A 15,084-nucleotide genomic window follows, 5' to 3' on the forward strand; every position below is an offset into this window, starting at 1 on the left:
CCACATGATCACATAAATAGATGTAAAAAAGCTTTTGATAAAATCCAGCACCCATTTATAATTTTAAAAAACCTCTCAGTTAAGTGGAAATAGAGGGAATGTACCCAAACATAATAAAGGCCATATGCGACAAACCCAAGCCAGCATCATACTCAACAGGCAAAAATTACAAGAGTTCCCCTGAAGATCAGGAACAAAACAGGGATGTCTGCTTTCACCTTTTATTCAACATAGTACTAGAAGTGCTAGCCACAGCAATAAGACAAGAAGAAGAAATATAAGGCATCTAAATTGGAATAAAAAGAGTAAAACTGTCTTTATTTGCAGATGACACACTGTACACAGAGGACCCCAAAGATACCATCAAGAAACTACTAGAACTGATAAATTCATAAAAGTAGCAGGGTACAAAATTAATATTCAGAAATCAGTTGCATTTTTATATGCCAATAATAAATAGAAAGGGAAATTAAGAAACAATCCCATTCACAATTGTTTCTAAAAGAATAAAATACCTAGGAATAAACCTAACCAAGGGTGTAAAAGACTTGTATTGGGATATTACAAGACATTGAAGAAAGAAACTGAAAAAAGATACAAAAAAACGGAAGCACATACCATGTTCACTGATAGGACAAAAATAACATCATTAAAATGTCCATACTATCCACAGCAATCTATGGATTCAATGCAACTGCTATCACAGTTCCAATGATGCATTTCACAGAACTAGAACAAATATTTCCAAAATTTATATGGAATCACAGAAAGCCTCATGTAGCAACAACGATTCTGAAAAAGAACAAAGTTGGAGGCATCACACTACTTAATATCAAACTATATTACAAGGCCATAGGGGTCAAAACAGCTTGGTACTGGCATAAAAACAGACACATAGATCAATGGAACATAATGGAGAGACCAGAAGTAAACCCACACCTCTATAGTCAATTAATATTCGACAGAGGAAGCAAGCACATACAATGAGCTAAAGATAGTTTATTCAATAAATGGTGTTGGGAAAATTGGACAGATACATGCAAAAAAATGAAACTAGACCATCTTCTTACACCACACAAAAGAATAAATTCAAAATGGATAAAAGACTTATATATTGGACCTTTACAACAGTGTGGATGGACCTGGAGAACATTATATGAAGTGAAATACGCCAGTCAGAGAAAGACAAATACCATATGAGTTCATTCATATGGGGAATCTAATGAACAAACTGAACTAACAAGCAAAACAAGAGACAGATTCATAGATGGAGAAGCGATGAGAGCTAGTTGGCAGCGGAGGTTAGGAGGTCGAGGGATTGAGCAAAAAAGGACTCGTGGACATGGACAACAGGGTGGTGACTGCTGGGGGTATAGATGTATAAAGGGACTAAATGGTAATGGAAAAATATAATTAAGACTATATATTTTTCAAAAAAGCACAAAGTGAAGGTTTCACAAAATTTTGCTTTTATTTTTTTATCTTATTATTTTCTTTTAGGGTTGACAGAGCCAACTGAGATGATATTTTGGAAAAAAAAACCCACATGATTTAGTTGGGGGCATGTAAACTCCTGTACCCCAAGGGTGAGCTGAGGACTGGGGCTGACGCCTGCCATTCTCCCTGCACAGCTCCTTTCCCACAGGCTCTCAGGGCAGTAGGGAACACAGTAGTTGTTCACTTGGGCAAGACATCAGATGACTCTAATACCAGCTTACCATCTCAGGTTTCAATCTTCTTCACAACCACTCTCTTGGAGGAGCTGGTGCTGCTGAAGGAGCAAGAGCCCCCACCAGAGCCCAAGTTGGTTTAGAAGCCCAGGCCATAGCTGAGGTTCCCATAAGCTGGGCTCAGCCCACCTGAGTAGTCACTGGTGGTCTTGGTATGGACACTCATGTCCTGTATCCCAGACTCCAGCTGGTTTCCCTCACCCTCCAGCAAGTTGTGGTAGGTGGCAATCTCCACATCCAGAGCTAGCTTGACGTTCATAAGTTAGTACTCAGGCAGCTGTCAGGCCATGTCCTGCTTAGTGGTTCTCAGAGTGACCTCCAGCTCAGCCACCTTTGCTCCTTGATAACCAGCTCCCCATGCTGCTCAGCATCAGTGATGGTGATCCCTAGAGAAGCCCTCTGACCTCTGAGATCCCTGATCTCAGTCGGGAGCGGGCTAATGTTCCAGTTCACCTCAGAAATTTGTCTTTATGCAACGCAGGTCATGTCTGTGCTTCTCAGACAATGTCTGCAGCTACTCATATTTGATCTGGTACACGGTCTCGGCCTCAGCTCAGCTGTGGTTGGCTATCTCCTCATGCTGGGCCTTGACCTTGGCAATGATGCCACCCAGTTCCAGGTAGTGGCTGTTGCCCATGGATAGCACCCTGATGTGTGAGAGATCTGGGACTGCAGTTCATGCATCTTCTTGTCCTACCGCTGCCTGGAGAAGTTGATCTCATCAGTCTGCCCTTCCAGGTGGGACTCCAGCTCAATTATGTTCATGTAAGCCTCATCTACATCCTTTGTGATGTGTTGGACGAATTCTTTCTTCAACTCTGAGTGCATGTTGATCTCACTCTTGTACTTATTCTTGAAATCCTCCACCAACCCCTACAGGTTGTCAACCTCTGCCTCCAGCCTCAGTTTCTCTCTGCCAGTGTGTCCCAGCTGCCACTGAAGGTTGTTGATGTAGCTCTAGAACATGCTGTCCATGTTACTGTGAGTCATCTTCTGCTGCTGGAAGTTATACTTGGTCTCCAGAATCTTATTCTGCTGCCCCAGACTCTGCACCTTATTGATAAAAGGAAACAAACTTGTCTTTGAGGTTCTTGATCTGCTCCTTCTCTTGATTGTGCATAGCCTGGATGCTGGGGTCCACCTCAGCTTCAGGGGCTCAGCGGGTTCTGGTCACTTAGATAGCTGTGATGCTCCCCATACTCCCAGCCTTGCTGGCTGGGAGGTTTTCTGGCTTTTTTTTTTTTAAAACAGAACAGCTGCCTTAAGTTCTTGTGCACAACAACCCTATGTTTAGAAGATGAGTAAAGCTAAGTATGAGGCGAAATAACTTGTTCAAATTAAATCAGTGAATTATCACGGGGCCAAGCATTAGTATTTTCAGTTCCTAGATTTTTAAAGCCCTTTTACCCATTAGTTTTTAACGCCCCCATCCCGACACAGGAGCTCAAAATACTGCTAAAGAAGGAACAAGTAGATAAACAGTTTACAAAACGCCTTATAAAAATCCCTTCACTTTATCTAATTAGTTTTATTCATTTAACAAAGAAGGAAATTCCATGCCTTGTCCAAAGAAACATACTATGCTGTGAACAGATATTCAGGCAACAGATATTCAAGGTATTAGAAGAACAATATGAAAAGACAGTGACACACATGAACTGTTATAAACAGATATCATCATTCTTAAGTATGAGCCCCAGGGTATCGAGTACAATACAATACTAGACTTCTAAGTGAGAGTATTCTGCTCTGTCTTCCCAGATTAATGTCTAAATATTAAGATAAGCACACGTAACATTTTATATTGCGTGGTATTCAGTGACTTTTAATTTCTAAAAAGAAGACTAAAATAATGAGTAAACTTGGCCATATCTGCAGGTTATATAAAAACAAAGACTGGGCCCTGGCTGGTGTAGCTCAGTGGATTGAATGCAGGCCTGTGAACCACACGATCGTGGTTCGATTCCCAGTCCGGGCACATGACTGGGTTGCAGGTCAGTTCCCGGCAGGGGACACACCAGAGGCAACCATACATTGATATTTCTCTCCCTCTCTCCTTCCCTTCTCCTCTAAAAGATAAATAAATAAAATCTTTAAAACAATAAAAATTAAAAAATAAAAATAAAGACTGAAAGTATACTGTTGAATATAATTTACTGGAACATCCAATGTGTTCCTGTAAACCTTAACCGCTCCCCAACGCCTCTTGTAAATACTGAAAGAAAACAGACTAATACAAAGGAGAAATAAATAACAGCAGCAGGCAGTATTTATTCAGTTTCCACTTTAAGCCATGTGCTGGCTTTTTACATATATTTTTTAAAGCTTTATTTTTTTTTAGAGAGAGGGGACGGCAGGGAGAATGAGAGGGAGAGAAACATCAATGTGCGAGAGAAACATAAGAAACATCTCAATCAGTTGCCTCTTATTTACCCCCCACTGGGGATCTGGCCCTCAACGCAGGCATGTGCCGAGTGGGAACAGAACAGCAACCTTTCAATTTGCAGGCCAATGCTCAACCCACTGAGCAACACTAGTCAGGGCTGGCTTTTTACATGTTCTATTTTTACTATACTACCTCTATTTTCAAGCAACCATGCAAACCAAGTATTATGTAATTCTCGCCATTACAGCAATGAGGTAACTGAGCCTTAGATTATTTGGTAAGGTGGCAAAGGGCACAGAAGGGGTCAGTGCTAAGCCAGGATTCAAACCATGATCTACAGGCCTGACTGGGACCACCAAGCCACTGAGAGCCCATTAAATCCACAATGTAGCTAATCCACATTAACTGCCACTGAATAAAAGCCATAACACTGTTTTCTTCAGACCAGGTATAAGGAAAAGAAAAAGATGGAGAAGGCGTTTTAATCTGATCTTTGATTCAAATCAAGGATTTTCAATTTTCTCTCCCACGTGCAGAGAGTATTTACTTATTTATTAGCTCTTTCCTGGCAGAGTTGTCTTAAACATAGAAGGGTATTTCTCTTTGCCTTATACACAGACAGGACGGACCATCTTACATTTTCTTTTCTGAAAACATTTATAAATATATATAAAATGAATACTCATTTGCAATAAGAAGCTCGGCTATTTTTCACATTTGTCTGGAATGAACAACTGCTGTCCAGTCATTATTTGCTTTAGAAAAGAACTGAAGCATGGGGGTGAATGAGTGTGGGGGGCAGAGATCCACAAAAATCTATAAAGCCTACCCTTGAATAGCCCGCCCTCAATTGCAAGGGCTGGAACCTGGCCCATAGGCCAAATCTAGCATACCACCTGTTTTTGTATGACCCATGACCCAAGAATAGTCTTCCAAAATATTGAAAAAAATCAAGAGTATTTTGACATATAAATTTATATGAAATTCAAATTTCAGAATCCATAAATAAAGTTTATTGAAACACAGCTATGCTCATTCATTTACCTGCAGTATATGACTCCTTTCAAGCTACAATGGCAAAGATGAGCACTTTTGACAGAGATCATGCTGTCCACAAAGCCAAAAATGTCTACTACCTGGTCCTTTGTAAAAAAATTTTCCAACCCCTGATCTAATGAAGGGCCTGAGCAGCCACAACTTCATGCTGGTAAGAACTCTTATGGAGGAAATAAGATTCTGAGAGGGTCCCAGAACACTTTCAGGAGGAAGCATTTTAGCTGCACCTAGAAGAGGAATTTAGTGAGCCCAGAAAGAAGAGGTGTTCCAGGCAATGGACATTACAATTGCAAAGGCAGATGCAGGAAACAGCATCCAGGAGCTACTGAGAAACTCAGGTAGTTTGATTTGGTATGGGGTGCACGATGGAAGGAGGCTGCTGAATTTGACTGGGACCATACAAACTTCATATGGTGAGTGCACTAAAGAGTTATGGCACCAGAGAATCCTCCCTGGTTTGGGGGAGGAAATCGTCAATCTTACTTGTGTTTCAGAAGCCTGATCTGGAGGCTGAATGAGAGATGAACTGGAGGTGGGGTGAACAGGTCAGTTAAAGAGGATAAGGGATCTGGATATAATCAGTATCCCTGGATATGGGGGGCAGCAAGTAGACTCAAGTCATTTAAGAGGTAGTTGACAGGAACAGGTAACTAATCAGAGACGAGGGTGCCATGAAGGGGATGCAGAGGCTATGGTGTCTTACTGGGATCAACAGGTGGACAAGAGATACTCATTTTCTCAAGAGATAAAAACAGGAGGGGATCATGTGAAAAAGAAAAAAACAGTTTTAAGTACCTACAGGAGAAGTTAGGCTTCCTACACTCGCTGAATATGATAGGAACGTCAAAACCTCAATTTAAATGTCCATTTGAAAGCATTCACCCAAGAAACAATGATTGTTTCTGTACAGTGCAACTGGCGGGGCTGAAGAGACATTTCACTTTAAAACCTTGTATAAGCTTGAATATTTTAGAATAAGCACATAAGACTTTTGTGACTGACCAAGAAGAATGCCAAGGATTATAGCTTATTAGCACATTTCTGAAAGCCAAAAGGAGTGAATGAAATTTAGAACACTCGTTTCTAGAGGTCATTAAATCAAAGCCACCACCAACAGCATTCCTGATACTCATAAAACTACACTATTCACCCCACCCCCAGCACAGTCTTAGAACAATAGGAATACACTATAAAAAGGCAAGTATTGTGTCCCCAAAGTAGCATCAACACATTAATCACATTTCTATCTAATTTAAGACGGCAAAGCTTAAACCACAGCTGTATGCTGTCTACTTTAAAGAGAAGGACAGTCAGGAGACTTGGGTTACAGTTCTGCCTTTTACCCCAATCAGTCATATAACCCGGAAGGAAAAAAAAACTCTCTCTAGACTTTAGCTTTCCCAATTTTAAAATGAGGTGGTTCAAATAATCTCTAAAACCCCATGAGCATTAGTATTCTATTGTTCTATGTATACACAGGTGGGTGTGTCTAGAATTATAGTTCCCACTTCTACTTTTTTGAGAAACTATTTTTTCAACAATATACACCACACAAGCCTTGTCTCCTACCACTGTCTTTTTTTTTTAAGATTTTATTTATTTATATTTAGAGGGGAAGGGAAGGAGAGAAGGAGAGAAATATCAATGTATGGTTGCCTTTCATGAGTCCCCTTGCTGGGAACTGGCCTGCAATCCCAGGCAGGTGCCCTGACTGGGAATCGAACCGCGATCATCTGGTTTGCAGGCCCGCGCTCAATCCACTTGAGCTATACCAGCCAGGGCCCACTCATTGTCTTCTTATGAAGACTTCTAGCATACATGAGTACACTTATTTTTCTTTCCTCTTTGTTAACTCCAATAATAACCCATCATCTGCACTGGTCTACCTTACTTTTCACTTAAATTATAAAGATCATTTCATCAGTACATACTGAAGAGCCTCCTCTTTTAAAAAAAACAACCATTTGGTATTTTTTAAAACTTCTTTAGGAAATTCCAAACTTTCCTAAAAAGAAAATATAGAGAGAAAACATAATAAATATCCAAGTCTTCATTACTCAACTTCAATTATTAACATTTCACTTACTGTGTTTTATTTACCTATACCCCATTCCTGGAGTAAAGCAAATCCAAGATATCAATATATGTCACCACTAAATACTTCAGTTATGTATCACTAAAAGATAAGGACTTTAAAAAAATGCCACAATCTCATCATTAATAACTATCAAAATTATTAATTCCTTTTAATAATCTAATAAAGAGGCTATATTCAAATTTCTCCAACTGTTTCATAAACACTATTTTACAATTGGTTTATTTATATGAAGATTTACATGTTATTATCAACCAAATACTGCATTTGGTTGATATGACACCCAATTTAAAATAGTTCCTTAGTCTAAAACAGTTCCTTCTCCTGACCTGACTGCTGGGACTCAGTGGGTTGGAAGTCGTCCTGCAAACTGGGAGGTCATCAGTTACATTCCTGGTCAGGACACATGCCTGGGTTGTGGGCCAGGTTCCCAGATGGGGGAGTTGCAAGAGAGAGTCAATTGATATTTCTCTTGCACATCAATGTTTCTCTCCCTCCCTCTCTTCCTCCCTTCCCCTCTTTCTAAAAATAAATAAATAAATATTTAAAATAAATAAATAAATAAAACAGTTCCCTCTCCTGGCCCTTTGTTTTCAAGCCATTTATTTTACTAATGCCTTCTCTTGTGGTAATATTCAACTTCTTCCTTTATCCTCCCATACTTCCTGTATCTAGGTCAATATCTGGAAGCCTAATCAGGTCTGCATCTGAGTTTTGGCAAGAAAACTTCACTGAAGTTGGCTACCTACCTCCTATAGCATCACACTGTGAGATATGCAAGATCTGGCAACACTTAATGAAGAGAAGCTGAAATTTTGGGTTCAAGTGTTGTCACACGATCTATCCATTACAGAACTCACCACCAACCTTTCATTCCATGGTTTTAGCCAAAAAGTCTGTATGGTTTAGCCATATGGGTTGGCCAAAAAGCCTGTAAGGTTTTTCCCATAAAATAACAGACATATTTTTCATTTTCACCAATAACTTTATTGATTTAGATATTTTGAGTATGTGTGCTGCTCCTGCATAGTACAATGTTGATTGTCCTTATCTAACATCTTGATTTGACTGGTCAACTGGACTGTGGAGCTATGTCCAGCAAGGAATCTCCAGCACAAAGCTTCCCAAACCACCTCTGACACATTTGATTAGCCATAGCACCTTCTCCATATGCTGCCCAAATCTTTTCGCATTTCAGTTGCATTTTTACTTTTCTTGAAATAATAAAGCATAATATGCTAGAAATGTTGTATATTTTCTTCCATCTTCAATATTAAATGGCTACATAAAAATTCACAATTATGGAGGACTTCCAGCCAAGATGGAGGCGTAGGCATTCACACTGTGCCTCCTCATACAATCAAAAGAACAATTAAATTTAAAAACAAAGCCCACCAGGACTGACAGAAAATCAAACTGTATGGAAGTCCAGCAACCAAGGAGTTAAAGAACATGCATCCAGACTGGTAGGAGGGGCGGAGATGGGCAGCTGGTCAGAGAGGACTTGGGGCAAGGCAGCAGCTGGCAGACTGGGTGAAGCTGTGGCTGGTTGAGCGGGTGGCCCCACATTTCCGTGCAGATAAATCAGAAGGAACAACTGGGGGGCAAGAAAGACCACATAACCCAGGGTGCCAATGTGGGGAAATAAAGCCTCAAAATCCCTGACTGAAAAAACCTGTAGGGGTTGAGGGTGTGGGAGAAATTCCCAGCCTTACAGAAGAGGTTGTTGGAGAGACCCATAGGGTCCTAGAATGTACACAAACCCACCCACCCAGGAATCAGCACCAGAAGGGCCCAATTTGCTTGTGGGTAGCAGTGGAAGTGACTGAAAGCAGGCAAAGAACTGAACAAGCAGCATTGTTCCTTCCCGGAACCCTACCCCACATACAGCACCACACAGAGTCATCATTTGGCCCGCCCTGGTATACCTAAGGCTACGCCCCTCACTATGTAACAGGTACACTAAGACAAAAAAAAATGGCCCAAGTGAAAGAACAGATCAAAACTCCAGAAAAAATATAACTAAGCAATGAAGAGATAGCCTGCCTATACATAGTTCAAAAAACTACTGATCAGGATGCTCACAGAATTGGTTGAGTATGGTCACAAAACAGAAGAAAAACTAAGGGCTATGCAAAGTGAAATAAAGAAAAATGTACAGGGAAACAACAGTGAGAGGAAGGAAACCAAGACTTAAATCAACAGATTGGACCAGAAAAAAGAAATAAAAAGTCAACCAGAACAGAACAAAGAAACAAGAATTCAAAAAAATGAGAGGCTTAGGAACCTCTGGGACAACTTTAAACATTCCAACATCCGAATCACAGGGGTGCCAGAAGGAGAAGAGGAAGAACAAGAAATTGGAAACTTATTTGAAAACATAAAGAAGGAAAACTTTCCCAATCTGGTGCAGGAAATAGACTTCCAGGAAGTCCAGGAAGCTCAGAAAGTCCCAAAGAACTTGGACCCAAGGAAGCACACAGTAAGGTACATCATAATTACGTTACCCAAGATTAAAGATTAGGAGAGAATCGAAAAAGCAGCAAGAGAAAAGGAGATAGTTACCTACAAAGGAGTGCCCATTAGATTGTCAGCTGATTTCTCAAAAGAAACCTTGCAGGCAAGAAGGGGCTAGAAAGAAGTATTCCAAGTCACAAAAGGCAAGGACCTACATCCAAGATGACTCTATCTAGCAAAGCCATCATTTATAATGAAAGGGCAGAGATGAAGTGCTTCATAGATAAGGTCAAGTTAAAGGAGTTTATCATCACCAAGCCCTCATATGAAATGTTAAAGGGACTTATCTAAGAAAAAGAAGATAAAAATATTAACAGTAAAATGACAACAAACTCACAACTATCAACAACCAAGCCTAAACAAACAAACAAACAAAAAACTAAGAAAACAACTAGAACAGGAACAATCACAGAAATGGAGGTCACATGGAGGGTTATCAGTGGGGGAGGGGGAGAAAGAGGGAAAAGGTACAGAGAATAAGAAGCATAAATGGTAGGTACAAAACAGACAGGGGGAAGTTAAGAGTAGTATAGGGAATGTAGAAACCAAAGAACTTGTATGTATGACCCATGGACATGAATTATAGGTAGGGGGATGTGGGTGGGAGGGAGTGTGCAGGACAGAGGGGAATAAAGGATGGAAAATGGGACAACTGTAATAGCATAATCAATAAAATATATTTTAAAAAGTTTTTAATTCACCAATTTTGATATTTTTAAAAAATACACACTAATATGACAGCTGTCACAATTCAATCTAACAGAACTGTTATCCCAAATGAAGAGGGCCTTTGAGGGTTCTGAGCCAACATTTTTCAGTTACAGAGGTACAGTGTAGGGAACAGTCTGCAAGATGGAACAAGGATGGAAACAGAAGTTCAGTTAGGAGGATCATAATAATCCAAGGAGTTAAGTGAAGATGGTTAAAGAGGCAAAAGTGGGGGCAGTGAGAAGTGATAACATACCAACTCTACTCTCAAAGGGAGAGCGAAAAGAATTCCTGATGTGAACTATGACAAAAAGAAGGAAGTCAAGGATGACTCCAGTTCTTAGGCCTGAGCTAATGGATAAAATGGGAAGACAATGGGAAGAGCAGGTATGGAGGGTAATACCAGGAGTTCAGTTTTACACAAGTCATTTATCTGTCTTTACTATATAAACTTTTTAATAGGTATTGATTACAATACCCAGGTGTTGTTTTTTTACCTTGAAAAAAATTTTTTAAAGAAGAAAGGAGGGAGAGAGGGAGAGAAACAGCAATGTGTGGTTGCCTCTCGTGCACCCTCTACTAGGGACCTGGCCCACAAACCCAGGTATGTGCCCTGACTGGGAATTGAACCAGTGACCTTTTGATTTGCAGGCCTGTGCTCAATTCACTGAGCTACACCAGCAAGGATGTGTTTTCAAATGTTTACACTTCCTATCTGCAGTGTGAATTATTCTGGTATAAACACGAAAAAAGAATCCAGCTTTAATTTTTTCTATTATCACCTGACAAGTATTCCTATATGCACTGATGTCCTTCTTGAACTCTGCTCTATTAATTTGTCTACTGATGACCCAGTTTACTAGTATTCTATTTTAGGTGTCACAGCTTTGCAACACGGTTTAATTAGACTACACATCACCACTTCTACCCTTCACTCTTTTTCACAATTTATAGACTATTCTTCTGTGTTTGCTTATCTATCTACATTTTTAAATTTTAAAAAGATTTTATTTATTTATTTTTAGAGAGAGGGGAAGGAAGGGAGAAAGAGAGGGAGAGAAACATCAATTGGCTGCCTCTTGTATGCCCCCAGCTAAGGACCTGGCCAGCAGCCCAGGCATGTGCCCTGATGGGGAATCTAACCAGCTACCTTTCGGTTTGTGAAATGACGTCCAACCCACTGAGTCAGGGCGTCATTTGAACTTTAGAAATTGCTTGAGTGTTGTAAAGAAAACAACTCGTAATTTCACAAGAATCGAGTTAAATTTACAGAGTTAGTAAGAACTGGTATCTTATGATGTAGAACATTCCTCCCTAATACTTTTTTGAGTAAATACATTTTTATTTACTCAAGTCCTCTCAGTAACATTTTTAAAGCTTTTATGGCATAAATCTTACACATTTTTTCAGTTTACTCTTTTTAGTTACTGTTATAATGAGGCTCCTAAATATTCTATTATTTATTACTTCAAAGAAGTAAAACCTAATTTTTATAGGTTACTACTAAAATAATATTCATTCCATACATAAACACAATCAAGTGATGAAGAGGAAATTAATTTTCTCTTACTAGTGTGGTTCAGTTGGTTGGGTGTTATCCTGCAAAGCGAAAGGTCACTGATTCAATTCCTGGTGGAGGCACATACCTAAACTGGGGGCTTGGTCTTTGGTTGGGGTGCATGCGAGAGGCAACTGATTGATAATGTTTCTTTCCCTTTCTTTCTCCTCCCTTCCCCTCTCTCTAAATAAAAAAAAAATAGCACTGAGTAGTGTGGCTCAGTTGGTTGGGTGTCATCCCACAAGGTGAAGGGTCACTAGTTTTTTTCCTGGTTGGGTACATGCCTCGGTTGTGGGTTCCTTCTCCTGTTGGGGCATGTGAGAGGCAGCCCATCAATGTTTCTCTCCCCCATCAATGATTCTCTCCCTCCCTTTCCACTTTCTCCAAAAGTGAATAAAATCTTTTTTCAAAAAATGTTGGAAGGAAGGAGGGAAGGAAAATCCATTTTAAAAATAAAAAAGAGGCACTGGCTGGTATAGCTCAGTGGATTGATCACAAACCAGAGGATCGTGGTTCGATTCCCAGTCAGGGCACATGCCTGGGTTGCAAGCCGGTTCCCTGAAGGCCAGTTCCCAGCAGGGGACACACAAAAGGCAACCATACATTGATGTTTCTCTCCCTCTCTCCTTCCCCTCTAAAGATAAATAAATAAATAAAATCTTAAAAAGTAAAAAAGAAATTTTAACCTTACACCAACATACTTTAAATCATGATAGATTACACTGTGGCTAAAGCCATAAGCGGATGTACAAGAAAATCATGCCTTATGATGGGGCCGGGGGAGCGGTAAGCAGAGGGCAGGCAAGCCACAAACAGCTGTTCCTTTGCCATTCTGACCATGCATGTGTGAATTCCAGCTAATTCTTACAAAAATGAAAACAAAAAAAGGACCAAACATATATGGCGCACAGGAATAAGCCAATATTTAATCATATGGGAGAAAATTATGATGAAAAAATAATTTCTATAAGGAAAATAATGTGATTTCAAGTACTATTTTGTAAATTTTTGTGTTCTGAACTGAATTAAATTTAACTGTCTCACTTTTACTACAAATTACACTTTTAGTCTATTTAAGAAGATGGAGAGTATCACTAGAAATCACAGAAAAAAACTAGGTAGTAACTGCATTAAATCAGATCAAGAATTCCTGGCTAAGAGTTCTTTACCTGAAGACATTCCATTGCTTTAAGGACTAAGAATAAACAGAAGTAACTATGGAGGAAGATGGTTCATTATAGATCAAGATATTTTAATTATTCCAACTCTACAGAACATTAACATACATAAACCTTATAAATCAAACATCTGTTACTGCAGTCGTAAGAAACTGGTAACGCTGGTTGTCTACAGAGGACTGAAAGGAAACTGAGTGACCAGGGGGACAAGTGTGGGAAGGAGAATTTTCACTATATCCCACCCCCGCCTTTTGAATTTTAAACATTGTAATTATAAACATAATTACAATTTTAAACATTGTAAACATATCCCAAAATATTTAATTTTAAGAGTCCATTAAACATTACAAATAACCAAATGCAGAACAATTCTGAATCTTCCACAAACCACATTTTAAAGACACTGCCATTATCACCACTCAAATTCCCTATAAATGCATGTTAAAAGGTAATGTCAGGAAGTCTATTTCTAGCCTACTTACATGTGTTCTTCTATCAGTCACTAAAAATGTGATAAATCACATTTTCCCTTTATTTTTAAAAGCTAAACCTTAAAGATCTAGATTTTGTAGACAACTGCCCATTTTTAGAACATCTTTCCTACTGATCTTTTAAAATTTTTAGCTGGTCTGTTTTATATATTTTTAATTTAAGATCTCATAAATCCTTTCCTGAAAGAAAATAAATATACGTTATTCCTGACATTTCCTTTTTTTGAACTATTAAGAGAATAAAGCAAAAATTATTCTGCCATACGATAAAGTATCATTACTAAAGAATTAATTTCGCCACATTTTTGCAGTGTTTCTTAAACTTCTATTTAAAAGATTTTATTAATTTTTAGAAAGAGGGGAAAGGAAGAAGAAAGAGAGGGAGAGAAACATCAATCAGTTGCCTCTTGCACACCCCTAATTGGGGACCTGGCCTGCAGCCCAGGCATGTGTCCTGACTGGGAATTGAACTTCAGTTCACAGGCTGGCACTCAAACCAGAGCTATACCAGCCAGGACTAAACTTTGATTTCAACAATTTAATACTATATTTGTCTTTCAATTGTACTTCAAAACATTTGGAGAGTAAAATGGACTTACAACACACATCCAATAAAGTATGTAGAAAGCAAAGCCTTTTGATTGATTGTTGTAAAAATGACTGTTGTAACTGTCTACTCAAGTAGGAACTGTTAATTGCTTTTTTAGCTTTTGATTTTCATTAGGCATGTGTTACTAAAGGACAACATAAACTTAAATTTAAAATGCCCTTCATTTAAGGCAGTTTTTAATGGGTGACTTCATTTATTTTATATTCATGTTTAAAAAACTGCCTAATATATGAGAACTATACTTCATAAAGGAAACTGCATAGGCGGATTCAGTGTTATACGTCTTTGGACAATTAGATAGCCATTTAAAAGGAGAGTTCTTTAGTCTGATAGGGTCAGCTACAATGCCCTGTGATAGACTGTTTTATAAACTTAATCTCTCTTCTTTTTTTGCCAATGAAGTTGCAAATGAAGACCATCATACATTCCTTTTGCCAATGATGACCATCATACATTAAGATAAAAAAAAGGGGAAAAAAACAAGGTCTTTTTATTCATGAAATTATAAATTAATTATAATTTGCTATTTAACAAACCACTCTAAAAGAAAAAAATTTTAAATATATTTTATTGATTATACCATTACAGTTGTCGCATTCCCCCCCTTCATTTCCCTCCACCCTGTATACCCCTCCAGCACCATTCCCCCCTTTAGTTTATGTCCATGTGTCACAAGTTCTTTAGATTCTGTATTTCCCATAGTATTCCTGCCCTCCCCCCTATCTATTTTCTACCTACCATCTATATTACTTATT

At 38.9% G+C, this 15,084-nt stretch overlaps 1 protein-coding gene across 1 annotated transcript in view; it reads right to left on the bottom strand.

Moving 5' to 3' along the window:
• Positions 1 to 15,084, bottom strand: part of NUDT3 (nudix hydrolase 3) — an 87,829-nt gene that overhangs the window by 36,514 nt on the left and 36,231 nt on the right. The window lies entirely within an intron of this gene.

This window comes from Sturnira hondurensis, unplaced genomic scaffold (genome assembly GCF_014824575.4).
Source record: "Sturnira hondurensis isolate 20B ecotype Veracruz unplaced genomic scaffold, ASM1482457v3 Scaffold0007578, whole genome shotgun sequence".
Lineage (NCBI taxonomy): Eukaryota > Metazoa > Chordata > Mammalia > Chiroptera > Phyllostomidae > Sturnira > Sturnira hondurensis.